The sequence below is a fragment of the Toxotes jaculatrix genome, chromosome 9 (genome assembly GCF_017976425.1).
Source record: "Toxotes jaculatrix isolate fToxJac2 chromosome 9, fToxJac2.pri, whole genome shotgun sequence".
In the NCBI taxonomy this organism is placed as follows: domain Eukaryota; kingdom Metazoa; phylum Chordata; class Actinopteri; family Toxotidae; genus Toxotes; species Toxotes jaculatrix.
In genome coordinates this window covers 24,826,952-24,846,201 of record NC_054402.1, presented here as the reverse complement: position 1 = coordinate 24,846,201, position 19,250 = coordinate 24,826,952, and the positions used below count along the sequence as shown (strand labels likewise).

The following is a 19,250-nucleotide window of genomic DNA, read 5'->3' as shown; positions in this document are numbered from 1 at the left end:
CTGCCTTTGATGATCCTGTTCCTGATGCCGACGTCTCAGCCGACAGAGCTGAACCGAACCAGACCATCAGGCTGCACTGTCCGATGCTCCAGTTGTCAGCTTCTGTTGCGTCTGGTTCTCAACTGTTTCTTCAACTGTCAGCCAGTCTGGGCCTCCTGTCACCAGCCGTCTCCTCTGGACCCCAGTATCCTGCTTGGTCTCCAGAGTAGACCTGACTCACCAACAGGTGAGGTCTGATCATTGTGTTGCTTGTTGTTTTGACCAGCAGTGCGCAGTAGGAACGTTCTTCAGGCACAAACCACACGGATGCCTTATAAATGATATTTATAAGTATTTGCATAGCACTTTATGAAAATAAGTTTCACACTGCTTTATGAAGCCTTAAAATACGCCAGTGACAAAAACACAACATACTGAAGTGAAAAAAAAATGTGCGTGAACTAGAAATGAAAACATAAAAATACAATAAAGACTAAAAACTAAAGTTTGTAAAGTTCTAACTAAAATCAGTAAAACCTTGATGTTATCATTTTGTTGCAGCTGAAGGTGTGAAATGGTTTTTAACTGATCTGAGAACAGGAAGTTGGCTTTTTTTTTTTTTTTGGCTGTGATGAGATGAAAGCCTGGATTCAATTTTAAAGGTCAGCAAAAGACAAACATCTCCGTTTGACTAAATGTTGTCCAACTGGAAAAAATGTGTACAAGATTAGTCATTTGACAATCAAAGAAAAGCTCAGAGTCATACCCAAATACATGAAATGCCAATTAGAAACACAAAATGACAGGACGAGAGGAAATGGACAGTACCCTCTGTGACTGTATAGTTCCAACTCGTGAAAAAGTAAATTGAAAGGTTTTAATTTATGTACAAAAGTTGCATGATATTACTTTCTGCTGGTGATTTGGCTTAAAGAAAAGTAACAGTTGCTGTGATGTGATCTTGCATAAAGTCTGCTGGAGTCTTACAGTCTCCTCAGTCCACCCAGTAAGATCCCTCTGTAAACCACATGCTGCTTTTGTGGTTGGGAGGGTTTGTTACAGAGTTTGTCACTAGTACACTGAAGGAAAGTTAGAGTTATTACACAAGATAAAATAAGGAGCAGAAAAACAAAACACACTGTCACCTGTCAATGGTCGACACCCCCCCTCTTTGCGCTGGAATGTTGACTGGGTCTTGAAGGATAAAACAGGAAAATAAAACCATTACTCTTTTTTTGGCCAGAGTTTTTTAATATTCAGCAGTAATGAAAGGAGTTACTCTGAAGCTTAGACTTACTTACAGCTGGAATCCCAATAACGAGCAGCAGCAGCAGGAGGAGGGCTGCTGAAAGGAGAGCAGCCATCTTCATTATGACTGCTGGAAACCAGTCTCTGAACCTGAAGGGTTAGCTCAACAGATATGAACACTAATATACATCAAGAACCAAAATAGATTTATTTCCCCAAAGCTGGTATAGGTTAGCTTAGGTTCATATAAGAGCGGAGTGTCTGAAACGTCTGTATTTTAACTAGGAATCCATCCATAAATACAAGACTCTAGGCTTGTTATTGTCACTCCACTGGCATCTCTGCTGACTGGTATAAAGACACATCATGAAGCTGCTTCCATTATTCAGGTAAAGTAGCAAATGCATAGAGTGTGCATGAAGTACAGAAGTGTACTTTTATTGCTTGCTCTTATTTATCACCTCAGATGTCTTTTACATCTCCACAAAGCATCTAAAAAAACATTTGTTTAAATGTAATGTTTATCCACTAAATACTATAAACAGTATATGGCCAGTGAAACTTTTGGTTGTGCTTGCTTTGCACACCAGTTTCAACTTAAAGCTTCATTCATTGTTTTTTTTGACCACATGAGGGCAGCAGAACAAACTGTTTACACATGAATGTCAGTTCAGTACTTGCTTTTAGCTGCATCTGTCTTATTAGAGCTTTTCCTCTGAAAACAGCTGACTGCTGCAGCTGGAAACAGAGTTTATGAGAGTGGTGATACTGAAATGAAACAGTAAAGCTGTGGACTGTAAAACCAAAACCATGAGCTGAATGGAGCTAAAAAGGGAGAGGCCTGAGTCGGGTGATAATTCACCAAAAGTTTCTTTTATTTAGCTCTGTGTTGCTCCAGTGTTGACAGACCTACAAAACCTTTGTGAATCAACAACATGAAAAATATTTTCAGTCTCTGAAGATACATCCTACAAAACTGGGTCTGCACATTAGAACCTCTGCTGTAATTAAATATCCTTGTACTTCCAGTTTGCGATGCAGTGCACCTCAGAGACATGATCACTGACCCAAATATCCTCAGATAACTCGCAATACAACAGAAACACCCAGTCTGACAGTAAACACTTTAAATTCATGCAGTGCCTTCTACCACTGTTTTAGACTAAGATAATTTTATATATATTGGTTCTTTGGTATATATTGTAAAAAGACCCGTTCTCACCTAACCTGAGTTTAATTTCTTGTGTGAATTTTTTTATTATTTATATTTTATAGTTACTTTTGACAGGTTTGGGCAAGGTTTTTGTCTGAGTTTCAATGACTTTTGTCAAAAATAAATCAGCAAAGAAATAAAAATAATAATAATAATAATGAACAGGCTCTGCACCATTATCTCATAATTTTGACCCTGCAATGAGTACTTTTATTTTTTATCATTCTTTTACTCTTTTTTTTTTTTTTTTTTTGGTCTTTTCTTGGTTGCAGGGAGCTCATGTGTTGAGGTTAATAGTGCTTGGTTGTTGCTGTTCATAATCTGTGACTATGTGCATGTAAATTAGGCTACAGATCTCCTCAGTCTGACTCAGGTGTGTTCATTAACATCCACTGACCCATCAATCAAATAACTAAGCAAACAAAGAAGTGAATTTTGCTCAGGACTCATGCTGGGACACTCTGGATCCTCCTCAGATCTAGTTTATGGGAGTGATAGGACACTGTGATAAACAAACAGGAGGACCTCCTTTTCCCCGTAAAAATCCAAAGCAATTATTGGAGAGCAGTGAATCATCACAATCTAATAGTGCTCTTCGCTCTTGGTGTTCTTTTCGAGCTTTTAAACTAATTTGTGATTGATCACTAATTATCGGTGACAGGGCCTCAGGAGACAGCTGGGCCCCTTCTTCCTTTTCACAGCGTGAAAGCAGCTATAACTTTCAAACAGTCGACTATGCGCCTTGTTCTGACAGCTCAATAGGCCTCAAGACGTTTGAATAATCATCATGGCCTTTTTTCAATAAAGAAGGTGGAGCTTCCCAACAATAAAGCACTGGAAACCCAATATTATCTTGTGGACGGTGTAATAGTCTGAGGCTCAGGTAAATAGCCTTAATGATCAAAAGTTCTTTGATTACATCATAATTTTCAGGAACATGTCCATACCATACTTTAATCCTCAAGCCCAACATCAAATAACTCCAGTTGTACTTTTTCATGTTATTGACTCTGGTGTTGAGTCAAAATGGTTGGACTGATAACCTTCTCTGCGTAATGGCAGGAGTGTCTCTTAATAGAGCACCGATTGATGTTGGCTGTTTGGATGTGAATCACTCTCGGGCCTTGCCAACAAAAGCATTAACAAAGAGCGTCATCGATGACAATGTATTTATTTTTTTTTCAAGGTCGGATCAATTGAAGTGTGGGTTTTGTCTTGGAAATCTATTCACTCAATTTGTGTTCTGCTGCAGAATCCGCACTATAAAAGTGGAGCTGATGTGGTGTTGCTGCTCAGAGCTGCTGCCCTGGTTTGAGGAGAGGAAGCCTCCAGGACCTCCTGCTGGACTACTGGAAATGGCCCAAGTTGAGGTGGGTAGGTCCTAACTGCTAAGATGAATGACCTCACTTTAAGAATAATAGTATATTTATGATTAGATCACAGTCTATCACCTGTGATAGACAGCAGTGTAACATCCAGTTCATATTACAACAACAGTCTCACTGAGAGTAGCTACTCACTTGAAACAGCTGATTGATCAGTCAGTTGCAGCTATGTTAATAATGGATTCATCCTTGAAGTAATTTTTTCAGAAAAAGCCATAAATCTGCTCGTTCCATCTTCTTGAATGTGAGGATTTACATTGTGCGGCATCTTTGGGTATTGGGCTGTTGATCAAACAAAACCAGTAAATGTAAGGTGTCACTTTGAATGGTGAAAAACTGAAAGACTTAAACAGCTTTTTGGCAATTAATAGACCAATCATTTAGGAAACGATTGGTCTATTCATTTAGAAAATGACACGTGATGATGAAAACAGTTGTTAATTACTGGACAAATAGCTCTCATTATCAATATGAAGCTGTTTTTGCTGTTGATGCTATTGAAGCTACAAAGGCTCCTCAGGGATATTGTGTATATCTTTCCTTTTTCCTTTTTTAATTTTTTTTGCTCAAAGTATTTATTTTTGTAAAGATCGTATCAAGCGATTTTACACAGAAAGTAGGTGCTGTCTTTCAAAGGTGGGAGACTTGTAAACATTAGTGAGAGGCCTTAATGAGCGTTTTCCACAGCACATTTTGTCGTTTGTCGTTGCAGAAAAGACACAGCTAATAACATTAATGATAATGTTGAGCTCAGTGTGTTGCCTGTTGAGGCATATACAACAACAGCGTGAAAGGTTAGTAGCTCAGCAGCTGCCTGTTTGTAAAATGAACTCTGTTGCTTTCAAGGGTCTTTGAACTTTTAGCCAAGTTACATTATAAGGGAAAAGCTACTGGTCTGTGACAATGATTCATTATAATCAGTTAAGAGTGTTAATGATTTGTTTCTACATTAGCTGAACACCTCTAATACCAGCTCACTGCAAAGGCTGGCGGGCACTCTAAATAAAACCAATTAATCCTTAATATCATTAACAGCGCCTGTGCTTTTCCTCTATGATATGTCAAAAGCTGTTTATCTAATTCCATATGACATACTAATTTATATATACTTTATGTCATAGTATACTGTTTCTGCAGTTAACCTTCAGAAAAAGAAAGCTAAATGATTGTGAGCAGCTCTGTTTCCTTTGTGCTGAATGGTTTTAGTATACACACTGACTTCTTCTCACACTTCCAGTGTGAACATACTGTATACCTGCTGAGTTACAGTCTTTGGTGTGGAGCTGGGACACAGTTAATATGCCTGCACACAGACACTTTAATCAAAGGATTTTGAAAGTTATTGACTTGCACTATGATTTTTGTGCAAAAGGTGGCGCTAGTGCTGCATGTGTGGGCTCACTGTACAAGCACCGGCTGTTAAACAGCCACTGCAGAGCAGGAGAGGGAAGTCTTGAGCAACCATCCTGTCTCGCCGTCCTGTCTCAGTAGTTCTCAGACTCTGCAGCCTTGTTTCATAGCCTGCGACACGTTTTATCTCCAACAGTTTTTCTCAGGCCTCTGCTGTCAGCGGACATGCTCTGTCCCACACACTGCCTCTGTTTATAAGCCTGTCTTCAGAAGGGCCCTGTGTTATGTGTTGTTATAGTTGGCCGTTGAGGATAAAGAAGAAGGTGTTACGACATTTGTTGCTAATGATGCTGTGAGTGTTTTGTCAATGTGATAGCTTATAACCACGTCTTTCAACGCCTGGCAAGACGAGATCAATAGTTTTGCAAAATCAATTAATTGTTTTATCAATGGGTGAAAGTGAGTGAGAGAGGGATTATGTACGTTTCATGTCCACTCATAATTAGCCAGGTCTGGATGATTGTCACTGCTCTTTGTCCTTCCTCTGCTCGGTTTTTGTTCGGCCTGTCTCCAAAGCTGAAAAATACATTTCAAAACCTGCTCTGATCGTAGTCCCAGGCTTACAGGTTTAATTAAATGAACAGTCTGCTAAAATCCATAGATTGCACAACTACATTTAACAGTATGTTTTATTGGTGTGGTGATGGAGGTCTGAATGGATGTCCTACTTTGCCTAAATTGATCCTAGGGGCTGGAAGATACACTGTATGTCTGCTCTTTAATAGTTTGAAATTTGCCTGCCATGACTTGAGGAGCCTCTCAGGACACATTAAAGACATTAGAAGAATACAAAAGAATACACTACCTCTGCTGGTACAGTAGCCACTGGTTGAAAATGAAAAACAACTCTGTGATTTCTAGGCTGATAGTGCTGTTCTGATAACGGTGAAATAAATATTTAAATTGATTCTGATTGCTTTATATTTTCATATCCATTAGAAATTAGATCACGATGAGCTAATTCTCAACACGGATCCATTTCTTATCTTACATCAGTCAGTGAGGATCAATAGAAGGCAGCATCATGCTTGCATTCAGGCACCACACTGCTTAGCAAGTTCAACATGTCTGTGTGTTCTTTAGCTACTTGTTATTGGTTTATTGACTGAGAGAATGAGAAAACAAAACACCTGCCTTGCCACCATTATTGCTTTCCACCAACCCTCACTACGCGCTTAGTGTTGGCTTGCTGCAGTTCACCAATACAGCTCACACATCTGTGTTTGCTCAGGAGCAGGTGGACGGACACTGTTCATCTATTGCCTGTAAATAGCATGTCATTCCCTGCCCTCTTGAGATGGCAGGTCGTCGGGGTGGTGGTCGTCAGCGGGGTTAAAGCTGATGAACGGTGCGTCGTGTTTGTCTGACCCACTTCATCCCAGACAGGCTGCCGGGGGCTGCACGTTGTGGCTGAGGGGGCAGCCAAGCCAGAGTTAATGAAAAGGCTTTGTTCAGTGCTGGGGCTCTCATCAGGATAGGCCCAAACCAGACAATAGCTGGGGTCACAGGTCCTCAGAGGCCGGGATGAGACGGCTAATGAGTCAGTATTGAGCTAAGAGGAGCAGGCCAGTGTGGTCTGCAGCCGCAGGCTCAGATGGTTCTGACACGGCCAAGGCCAATTTGTCAGTGTTGTTCATGACAGTGGAGCCACCTGACAGGCGGCTGCAGAGCTGCCATGTTACAGTCTTATCACCAAGCATTTGACATATAAGACATTTTCCTACAAATCTTGATTTTTTTTAGGACCTATTCTTTGTAGTTACCAACACTAATCTAAAAAGCTGAACTGTAGGAATAATGTTTAACACTGTCTGAAGGCTGGAACTAGAAGTCTAGTCCAAGACTGTCCAATCAGAACCTGTGGAAAACTATAATATGGACCCAAGAACAGTTTGGTCAAAATAACAGGAATACTGATTGAAAACCCTCAGCACAATACCTGTCCAACTGGACAGGAATGAATGCAGTATGGATGGGAGTCTTGGTTACTTGGAACCAAGAGGACCCATATAGAACCTGGGTGTTGGTGTGATTCGGACCTATTGGTTGGCTGTTTTCATGCACAAATTTCACGTATAACATTAATGTATCCATATTGAGCCCTGACCATCAAGAGCAAGGTGAATCAGTGTTGAGATCTGGGAAGTCTTTGCTTCAGTGACTTTCCCGGCCTCTGTGACCTGTAGTTACCTATAAGACCCTACAATAGATGCACTGTAGCTCCACAGACACTGACATGCATCTCTGCAGTGCAAAGTGAAACCCCTTTATATATATACCTGAATCTCTCTCTTTTATATGCTGCACACTTCCGTCACTTTGCGTGTGCACACTGTGAATACTGCAACACTGTGAATACCTTCAAGGCGAGACAGTGGGAAAATGTGTGTCCTCATCCGCATTTTTTGAACAATTTGTTGCCTCAGGACTACAAAGACTCACAAAAACACAGAGTTCTGGAGAGAGATCAGAGGCAGTGGCATGCAGCCAGGAAGAGGTTATGACGGCAGGCTTTTTTCCCGCCTCAAAGTGTGGAGGTATAAACACTTTTGCCGCACAACACATTGTACAAACTGCCTTGTTTTAGGCAGGCTAATCACTTGATTCCTGCTAAAAAAATTCTGTGGTCCTGAAATTTGTTCCGTGTTTACTCTCCCACACTTAAATCAGCACGGGCAATATTTCTGAAAGATGCTTGATGTGACTCCCTCAAGCTTGACTGGTCTGTCTCCCCCTTTGTTCGACTTTGTAGCTTTTAATTTTGACCTCTTTACACTTTCCTGCCACTCCCCATCGCTCCATCAACCTCTGCGACCTGGACACATGCGGCTCTGGCTTATCCAGCAGTGGCATTGACCTCTCATCTTCGTATTGACCTGCTGTTTCCCATGACCTCTGACCTCTCAGGGTCAAGCCTCCAGCCGTCTGGACCTCTTCCTCCTTGACCTGGCCCCTATCTCCACCCTCTAGATGGTCCAGATGGATTACTCTCTGCTCAGGATGTCTACAGGATTACATTGTTGTCTCAACAGAGAGGAGCCACAAAGCTGCAGGTCTGAGCAGCAGTTCTGGCTACACAGTTATATTTGTGATTATACAGGCAGGATTTGTCTTATTTCAAAGCATTTCCTTGAATTTGAATTGTCCACGTGTCACTTTAAATGGCGTTTATGATGTGCGTTTTTTTTTTTTTTGAGTAGGACAATACAGATGCCAGGGGAACTTTCTGTGCCTGTATCTCTTTCTCTCTGTCCCTGTCTGTCGCTCTGTGAACTTGCTGTCCTCATTCCATAGCCTGGTTTTGATACATAGTGTCCTGATAGTGTGCTGTGGGGAGAATCTGGGTCAGCGTGGGGAGCCTGAGATAGCACAGACACAAGGCTGATTCGCTAAACAAATACGTCACACATCGCTGTGCAAAGACTACCAAAAAAAACAAAAAAAAAACAATCCTTGGATGTATCTGCTTGAGTTTTAAACGATATCACCATTGTGTATTGATGGGATCAGTAATAAGGCACAGACTTTAAATAGGATGCCACATAAGATTCAGAAAATATTTTTTATCTTGCTCAAGCAGAAGTGAAGCAGGAAATTGTTCACATGAGCACATTTCATTATCAAAATTGATTGCGTTGCCATTTGAAGTGACATATCCATTCATTTTGGATTAAATTTGACATCACTGAAGTCTGGACATCTAAAATGCATCCAATGAATTGGAATTGCTTGAGTTGGAAATCCTGCTGCAAACCAGTAATATTGGTATTTGTGGCAGTTTGGGATTGGAACAGAATTGTTCTGTTTTTATTTTTTATTTATTTATTTTTTTTTGTTTTCACACAGTGCTCCTTGGAGCCAAGTGAACTTAGGTCCGAGCAGCATTCTTGATCCCTGCTGTACTGAGACCTGTAAGGGAGGGAGGGAGGTAGGGAGGGAGAACACAAGAACAAGAGAGGAAGTGAGTGTTCATTACAAAGTGTGCCTCACAGTTGTGGGCATGCCCAGTAGAGTTTGCCTTGCAGCCTGAAATCCAGCCTCTAAATTTGAACAGGAGGGAGACAAGGTGACTGAGCAGACTTTTGTTGCTGCTCCCTCTCTCTCTCTCTCTCTCTCCCTCTCTCTCTCTGTCTCTCTCTCTCTCTCTCTCCCTTTCTCTCTCTCTCTCTCTCTCTCTCTCTCTCTCTCTCTCTCTCAATGTTCTTTTCCTTGTCCTCTCTCAGCACTGAGTGTGTTTTTTGCTATGGAAGAGCAAGAGGAGGTGCAGATTTCAGCTAGTGAAAAATACAAGGGGAAGTAAAGAAAATAAGAAGAGGAGGAGGAGAGAGAGAGACAGACTTCACCCCCATCTCCCTCTTCCTCTCCCTCATTCTCGCCTCTGCCAACGACTTCTACCTCAGAAATAGCGGAGGGACCAACTTCAAAAGGCAGTCAGGAGGGAGCTGGAGTGCGAAATCTGAGAAGAGAAGCAAGATGAGAGGCTGACCGGCGCTGTGTTTGCTATTCTGTCCAGGTCAGTGCCCAGGAAAGACCAAACAACTGCTCCCTCTTTTCCTTTTACTTTCACGTTTTTCTGCCTCCAAACTCCTGCTTAGTTAGTGTACATTGTGCTTTGCTTCTGCTTGTTTTCTGAATTTAACAAAAATAGTGTGTGTACTGGTGGGGGATTGTGTAACAAGACTGACTGACACACTGAATGACACGCTGTACATCATCTGCTCTCAGCACCATCCGACTGTTGTCACCCATACAGCGGAGTGAAAGTACTGAAACTCCAGCTGCTCCCTTCAGCGCTACATATGGAAACTGTTTAGCTGATCCGCTCAGATGCTCATGTGCGTACATGTGTTGAGGGAGGACGAGCTCGATGAATGCAGACACGTGGTAACGATCAGGGAGAAATCATGGAGACGTACCGTAGGCTGGTCGTTCACTCTCACTCACGTGTGTGTGTGGTGGTGGGGGCGGGTGGGGTGTGTGGAGGTACAAAGACATGATTAAATTTCAAGTTTTGTGAAGAGAGTTTTTGGATGCATTTGTCACAGAACTTCTTTCTAGTATGTGCACAGAAAATGGGCTGTGGATGAAATCGCTCTGATGGGAACATGATGAGTTGGAGGAGTGAGGATGTCCACTCATTTGGTTTCATACGTTCTTTATATTTTCAATATCATGCTGTAAACTGTGTTTCAGTTTGAGGTTTATTGCCGTACATTTATGGAGCCTTGGCTTTAAACTTAAATCTCTGCAATCTATTAGTGTTATTGTTTTTTTTTTTTAATCAGCAGATTTACAATCATGCAGTAACAACATTAGTGCGGTTTTTACAGCAGATGCCAGTTGTGATTTTAACAAAGTCAACAAAGGCAGTCAGATTATTATTGATGACTATTTATTTTATATTAAACCTGTCAGAAAGCTCACCTGTCCTCCATCTGAGGCCGCCCTGAGGGCCTGTCCCATTAGCTATCCCAGCATGCCTTGCCACTGACAACTAAGTGTCAGCAGTAGCCTCCCAGGAGACTCGTTGTTGACAGGTTTATTATTCCTGGGCTGTGGAAGTGGGACACACCACAGATACTATGACACTACAAGGGAGTGAAGGGTTTATTTTGTATTATTATTATTATTATTTTATTATCAAGAGTTATTCAATTTTGTTTTGTGCGTTTGTGCGTGTGTGTATGTATGTGATATACTTTGTCAGATATTTCTTTCCCCACTGTTACCGTGACAATCAGTGCTGAGCTAGAGTTGCATTTACCAATAATTCTAATATTTCTATTCTGATTAATCTGCTGATTTTCTTCGTTAATGTTTTTTTTTTTTTTTTTTAAATCAGAAAATTACAAAAAATACCCATTATAATTCCCTGAAACCTATGATGTATTAAAATAGACAGGTTTCATTTATTTATTTTTTTTATTCATATAATATGAACTGTACGAAACTCAGAGAAATTTATTTTACAGTAAAAAAAAAATGACAAAGAGCAGCAGCAGATTCTGAGAACGTGGAACCAAAGAATTCTTGGTGGGTTCGCCTGAAAAATTATTCAAATTATTAACTGATAGAATAGTTTTGAATAGAAATAGAATTGAATAGTTTCAAATTCCATTAATTTACAAATTCTGATTAAGCTGACTTTAAAGATATATCTCACACATAAATGTACTTTCAATATATAAATGGTGGCCAACCAGTAATATACAGATAGTTTTACTTGTTGAATTTGCAGAGATAAAAAGGATAAATGTTTTGTCAGCATTACATTCCTGCCTCCTCCTCCTGCGTTTTTCCGGGATAGGCCGTACTTTCATATGTTTACAGTAGTGATGGCTGTTGTCGTCATCTCTGGCATACCAGACATACTGTAGCTGACCCTCTCTGCTTGATCGTCACGCTTGTCATCGTGACAGTGGGGGTTTCCCACAGTTTCCCAGTTTCATGCACTTGTGCACACTACCTCTAACATTTTAAGGATGGACTGGACTTCATTTTTACCTTTAGTGTTACCACTTTATGAAAGCCCCTCTACTACTAGTACTACTACTGTTAAGGTCTCTGTGGCAAGAAAAGGCTCTGTCTTGGTGGTTTAGGTGTTTAGGTGAATTTCACAACATATTTATTCTGTAATGATTTACTGGGCACACTTTAACAAAATATCCTACACTTGTCATGAAGAAGTTCTTGTTAGAAATGTAATGTCATTTGTCAGAATTTGATGTTCTTCAGTATGTTCCATTATTTCTGATGTCTTATACTTTTTTCTCATTACTTTTTGACACAGTAAATAACAGTAAGTACAGTAGTACCAGTAATAAGTAAGTACGAGAGAGCACATTTTCATCTGCTTACATTGTTCATCACAAATGTTCAATAGAAATAATAATGAAGTGTGATGTGAGTTTAAAAGTTTAGTCTTCAGCTTGGAAGTAAGAGTCTGCACCCTCTACCTGTGTGTGTGTGTGTGTGTGTGAGAGAGATTTGTTTTAGAGATTAAATTCAGACTTATTTCATTTTTGAAAAAGGATTCATTTTTTTATTCACGTAGTTCCAGACTTACTAAAACAAGCACATCACAATTCGGCCTCTGCAGTAAAGAATTATGGATTTTTTTTCATATCACAACATTTAAAGGAGCACCGATTTTTACACATGCAGTGTCACGGTTTGTCCTATTCAGCTTGTAAAAATCATTTGTATAACAGTTGTGTGGTGTTTTCTGTGGCTTTGGAGGAGCTTCCTGAAGTAAAAACAACCTCTCTGATGTCATCAGGGTTATCTTCAAATTTTGTGAAAGAAATCTGCATGACAAACATGAAATTAGAAAAGGCTTTAGATAAAAATTAGATAAAAAGTCTAATCAAAGATGATGTCTGAAGTCAGGATATATCTCAACCTCTGCTGCTTTAATTTGACCACTGCCTTTCTGGAAGCCCAACATTAAATTGCTGGAGCACCTCTTTAAAGTGAAAAGCCTCCACTTATTTGGTTTAATAAAAGGATCTGTCAGCTACAGTTGAGGTCCACTATTGTGAGGTCTCCACGTTTCTTTCTTTTTTTTTTTTCAGTAATCACCTTTTCAATTCAGCTGCATTCATTTGCAAGCATCATTCAGGACATTTTTCCTGACCTCTATTTTAAGAATAAATACACAAAAATGTAATGAATCAGTCTTTGTGGTGGGCACAGGCGTGCTTGTCAGAAGCATCAGTCTTGTGGCTCCATATGGGGGAAGCGCCGAAAGCTGTTGGAGCTGCTTATATCCCAACCATCAGGAGTTCATTTGTTTAACTGTCAGGATGACTCCCCTCTTCCTGGGAGACTGGCTTTCCATGCGTTCTTCGCTGAGTCCCCACCCCTGACGGCCCATCTGAGGCTCCGTGATCCATCACACAGCAGGCAGCCATGTTTTCTGAAAGGGCTGTGAACTTGTTACCTCCCTCGGCCTACCCGACTGAATGTCAAACCCATTTTTCTTTTCTTGCGTCCTCTTTCCCAGGATTGCTGCTGTATTGAAATAATTGGACTGCATTCAGTGCGACCAGGTTGTCAGTCCACCTTTTGAATAGAGATATCAAGTCTGGTGCCACGATTTCCCTCTGACCTCCCTTTCACAGCTCCTTCCTCTGCCTCTGCCCACTTCCCTCTGAGGTTGCGATGGGTCATCATCATGACTCCAGCCCCTCAGTACAAATGACACAACATCCATGGTACATTATCTACAGTGGGTCAGCTGGTCTGGAGCTCTGTCTATAGACTATTCTTCCGTGCGCCATTGTCTCTGAGATCTCGGGATCAGGCCTGTTCAACATGGCACACATTCAAAATGGCAACCTCAAGGGGCTTTTATTCCTTCACCAGAATTCAATCACTTTTCTCTCTCTTCTTTCTGCCTCTCTGCTGAGTTATTCAGAGTTTAATGAGGGAGGGAAATAAAGGGAAGCTTATGGTTTGCTGGATGATGGAGAGGCTGCCATTTTGTTTTTGTTGGAGGAGCCACACAGCAAGTGTTCATGTGAAATGAGTTTTTTTTTTTTTTCTTTCAGCAGAGAGGAAGGTGATTGAGATGTCTGAGAAAGAGCCGGGGAGTCTGGAGAAGCTGGGGTCATTAAAGTGTCAGAGAAGCTGCAGCTCCTCAAATATTCTTCTGCATTTTCAGATAACAGTCCAGGGTGTGTGGGGGGGTTATGTTACAAAGAGGAGTTTTATGTATGGAGGTATAATCTGCAGCGAGGTATTACGATTATCAAACATTAATGCACTGATTTCACCATAGGCATCAAATAGTTATGTGCCCGTATACCTCCAGTGCCGTGCATCATTTTAACGACTACAGAGGATTATCCCCTTACATAACCGAGTGTGGGCGGTTTGGAGACAGCTCCTGACAAGAGTGGGAGGGCATGAGACCGGACCGGAGGAAGTGCCGGGCTGACGCTGGATGACGGGGCTGTTGTTGTGAGGTTCAGCTCGGGTCACAGTCCACGCTATGTATCAGCTGTCAGAGACTGTGGACGGTTTACCGCCTGCACCGGCGTCAGCAGTGATGCAAGGTTCGTCTGTCTGACATCAGACATGGCGCTCAGGGTGGAGAGGCAGAGGAGTTCAGCTGGCTTACACAGTGTGTGTGTGTGTCTCTCTCTCTCTCTCTCGCTCTCTCTCTCTCTCTCTCTCTAGCTCGCTCACATATACGCACATAAACCTTGTGTCACAGAGGTCAGCGCTGGTCTGTCTCTCTGGAGCTGTTTGTTACTTTTCCCCCGAGCAGTTGTACCAGCCAGCAGCTGTCGGTGTGTGGTTCCTATAACAAAATCACATGTTACACTATAAAAGGACAGTATGAGTACATCCTTAAAGGGATTTTGACAGGGGAGACAGGTTTTTTGGGACATAGATTATTATCACATCTCACAACATCACTCTCCAAGAATGTTTTTGTACAGCGATTAAGATTAGGTGGAATGGGCCTGTGCAGCAGGAAGCAGGCGTTAAAAAAAACAAAGGAAAAAAAAATACTAAAAATACTTAAAGAGGACTTAGAGTCACTATCAGCAGGGCTGGCACAAGTCTTTCTGGGGGCCCAGGGCAGAACTTGACCCTCAACCATTGTCCAATGTACAGTATTTAGCCCATGTTCTTTTTGTGCATTTGTTGCAATGAAGTGCTACGGAACTGAGTTTTTATGAACTGATGTCCATGGCAATGGTCTCATCATAAAAAAGCTTTTATTTATGCTATAAAATGCTTATAAGATAACAGGACAACATTGTGTTTAACAGCCAAAATCTGAAGTACATGTACAGTACACACAGTCCGCTGCAACCATGTGGAGGGAACAAATGAAATAAAACGTCAATCAATTCAAGTAAGGGAATCAATTAAGTAATTTAACAGCACAGTTTAGTCATCTGAGAGCATAAATATTTTAATTTCAAGGAACTAATCAAGTAATTGAGGGTACAAATTACTAAAGACTAGAAGTATGTTGAATGTTGTAGGGTGGGTGTATAATCTTTCTGTGTCTCTCTTTTTAACCCTCTACATCTCTGCCTGTCTCTCTCCAGCTTTCCCTCCACCAATTTCATGCCCCTCTGTTCTCTCTCGACAGGGGTGAGAGGTGCAGGTTGACAGCCTCGCAGGTCTCCTCATTACTCTGTATCTGAGCCAGCAGAGATTTATAGAGATGATAAAAGCAGTCTGGAGGGCAATAATGACCACAGGCTCTGATGCAGTGGGAGGGAGGGGAGAGGCAGGGCTGTGTCTGGCCGCCCGCTCTGCCTCTGATCACTCACTGTGCTGCCTAAATGACTTTGCCTTGTACGAAATGAAACAGCAGAAAAAGTTTGCCTCAGTGTCGACTGCTGAATATATTCATATATTCAAATCTATACATTCTTTTTTTTTCCAATTTACTCTGTTTCCCAGCATCTTATGTGGCCTCCAGGCAGTCTGTAACATAAAGCAAACCACTTAATTTAATTCATATTTTCATAAAAATTGTTTTTTTCCCTAAAAGTCCCTGTCCTTATAACTTCACTGACTTAGTGATACTTACTCTGAAATGATACACTGATTTCAGAAATAAATGTAGCCCCGAGGGCAAATTAATATGAATCAGCCTGCTGCCACTCCATTTCATCACAGTATGCAACATTAGGACACTGACTGCTGTTGTGAGTAGAGCAAAAGGCATGTATTGTTCATGACCACCACATTCCCCCAGCATTGACCAGACCTGCAGCAGGAGGCAAAGTGCAATTTGAAGGTGCTATAGAAATGAATTAAATTTTTTTTAGGTATTTTATTTGGCTTACTGTTAACAAAAGGCACATGAAGGGTACTTTAAGATGTGACATTAACAGTAAAACATGAAGGTTAAAGGAAAATTAAGATTTGTTGCGTGAATTAGTGGATAATAGCTATTTTAATTGTGTGTATAATTATGTCAAAGGTCATTTGACTGCCATTTTATTGGTTTGCTGTTAGTTTTTTTGCAAACCTTTAGCTAATTATCGTTATAAATATCTTTCATTGATATATCTATTTTTTTTGGGGGTGGGGACTTAGTTAGGATTTCTGTTAGATACTGAGATAAACGTAATGAAGCCAATGGGGAGGAAATAGTTGTTGGTTCATTCAGCCTAAGCTGCACTCTTGAAGTGGGAATAAGAGTTCAATTAAACTACATGAAGGAATTAAGTTTCCAAACTCAGGGCACTACCTGTAGGACAGAGTGTAGAGAGCACTACACAAAAATGGAGGCACCGGTGGGATTTGTCCCACTTCAGTATTTTTGATTTTTCCCTGTTTAAGAAGTATTTGGTTTTCTGAGTCCAGGGAGCTTGACTCTGTTGGAAAAAGTTCAGTCCACACCCCTCAGCTTGGTTGCATACTATAAGGGCTGGATGTCCTGTCAGTGATGGCCGATGTAAAAGTGGAAGGACAACCATGCAGAGCACATTTAGGTAGTGGCTCCAGAATCACCATCAGATTTGACAGCTGGTGTGCTACCTCTCCAACATAACCCTTCTCCCATTTACAGATTTTGCTATATCAGGTCTGACTGACTCCAACTATCTATACAATGGTTATGTACCAGTTGACCTGAGGCTCCCCACTAACTTCAAGTGAGATGGAAAGGTCTCTATGTTGGTTCTACTACGCCCAAATCCAGAGAGCCCCGATTCAGTTTCTGTCATCATCCGCACCAACTCTAAGAATCTATGTTCCTTATTGAACCAGTGCAAGAGATTTTAAAGCAATGATGAAGTTCATGCTTTGAGAATATACGCCATCACTCCAGAACAAAGAGCAGCATGTGGGTCTGGCAAAGTGTGTGACACACCACATATTAACATAGTCTAAACCATTCAAAGTGAGAATGTGCATTGTGTCAAGGAGGGAGGGCTCAGACAGGGACTCAAATGCACGGCTCGAGTACACAGGAATAAGAGGCAATACTGGTCTTTAATCCAAACAGGGTCGGTACACAGAATGGCAGTCCAAAATCAGGCAGAGGTATCAAAATCATCAGGCAAAGGCAAAAACTGCAAGGAGAACAAACCAGGTCAAATCACACAGGGAGTAACTCAAGGAACAAATGCTGGAATGCTCTATACAGACAAAGACGATCTGGCAGAGAACAAAGGAGAGACCAAGACTTAAATACACTAGGAGGCGGGGAAACAATTAGACATAGGTGCAGCACATTAGGGGTGGGACAGGTAATCACTGAGGCGGGAAACAAAGGAGGACAGGAAGTGAATCTACAAAAAAGACAAAGGGGTTAGTAATTTCAAAATAAAACAGGAAACTAACTAAACTGGTAACAGGGAACAAACAGACAAACAGGACCTGACTCAGGAGCTGGATGTGACAGTACCCCTCCTCCACAGCCGACTCCAGACGGCCCAGGCTCTTCAGGATGGTCCCTGTGAAAATCACGAATGAGAGCAGGATCCAGAATGTTGCTTGCAGAGACCCAAGACCTCTCTTCTGGGCCATATCCCTCCCAGTCCACCAGATACTGGCACCCCCGGCCCCGACGTTGCACCGCTAATAGCCGCCGAACTGCGTAGGCTGGTTCTCCATCAATTATTTGGGGAGGGGGAGGGGGCTTGGAGGCGGGAACCAGTGGGCTCTCCAGAGCAGGCTTGATACGGCTGACATGAAAGGTGGGGTGTATTCTCATGGACCTGGGGAGCTTAAGTCTGACGGCCAGGGGGTTAATGACTTTGGAGACTGGAAAGGGGCCAATAAAGCGAGGTGCCAACTTACGGGATTCTACTCTCAGTGGGAGGTCACAGGTAGACAGCCAAACTCGATGGCCGGGTCTGTAGGCTGGAGTGGGTGTTCTGCCGGCGATCAGCAGCTTTCTTGTAGCGCTCAGAGTTCCGCAACAGAACTTGTCGGGCCCGGGTACAGGTGCGCCTACACCGGCGAATCAAGGCCCAAGCAGAGGGCACCTTGATTTCTTTCTCCAGGGATGGGAACAGAGGGGGTTGGTACCCATAGACACACTGAAACGGAGATAAACCAGTGGAGGAGCAAAGTAAGGTGTTGTGAGCATACTCAACCCAAATCAACTGCTTACTCCACGATGAAGGGTTCTGGGAAGTGAGGCAGCGCAGGACCGTCTCAAGCTCCTGGTTGAGACTGTCCATTGGTTTGTGGATGCCTGAGCATCCACCTCTGGCCTGAGCCAGAGGAGAGACTGACCGAGGCTCCTAGCAATGAGCAGAACTCCCTCCAGAACTTAGAGATGAACTGGGGTCCTTGGTCAGAAACCACATCCCTGGGGAAACCATGAAGATGAAAAACATGGCAAAGTACTGCCTCTGTCGTTTCATTGGCAGAGGGGAGCTTAGGCAGAGGAATGAACCATCTTAGAAAACCTGTCAACCACGGTGAGTATAGTAGTGTTACCTTCAGAGAAGGGAAGTCCGGTAACAAAATCCATGGAAACGTGGGACCAGGGACAATTTGGCACTGGGAGAGGACACAGGAGACCTGCCATGGGGTGTCTGGAGGTTTTGTTGCTGGAACATATGGGACAAGCTGAAACATACTCTTTCACCTCCTTTTCCATAGAGGGCCACCAGAACCGTTGCTGGATAACAAACATCGTTTGCTTGGTGCCAGGGTGACAGGATAGAAGAGAGGTGTGTGCCCAGTGGATAACCTGTGAACGAAGGTTGGAGGGAACAAACAACCGGTTCGGGGGGCACCCGTCCGGTACTTGGACAGTCTGTAAGGCATCTCTAACCTGACTCTCTATCGCCCAAGTAACAGCCCCAACCACACATGGGAGAGGCAAAATAGTAGTGGGCACCTTAGGGTCAGGGTCTGGGTCAAAAATGCTAGACAGGGCATCTGGCTCGGTGTTCTTTGACCCGGGGCGATAAGATAGGGTGAACTGGAATCTATTGAAGAACAACGCCCACCTGGCTTGACGAGCATTCAGTCTCTTGGCTGTGCGAATGTACTCCAGGTTCTTGTGGTCTGTCCAC

At 42.3% G+C, this 19,250-nt stretch overlaps 1 long non-coding RNA gene across 3 annotated transcripts in view; it reads left to right on the top strand.

The window, feature by feature from the left end:
* Positions 1-9,428: 9,428 nt before the first annotated feature.
* The window catches only part of LOC121187776, a 99,115-nt gene continuing 89,293 nt past the window's right edge, over positions 9,429-19,250 (top strand). For all 3 annotated transcript variants that reach the window (XR_005894627.1, XR_005894626.1, XR_005894625.1), the window contains exon 1: positions 9,429-9,748. This is a non-coding gene — a long non-coding RNA (uncharacterized LOC121187776). The remainder of the gene's footprint in view (positions 9,749-19,250) is intronic.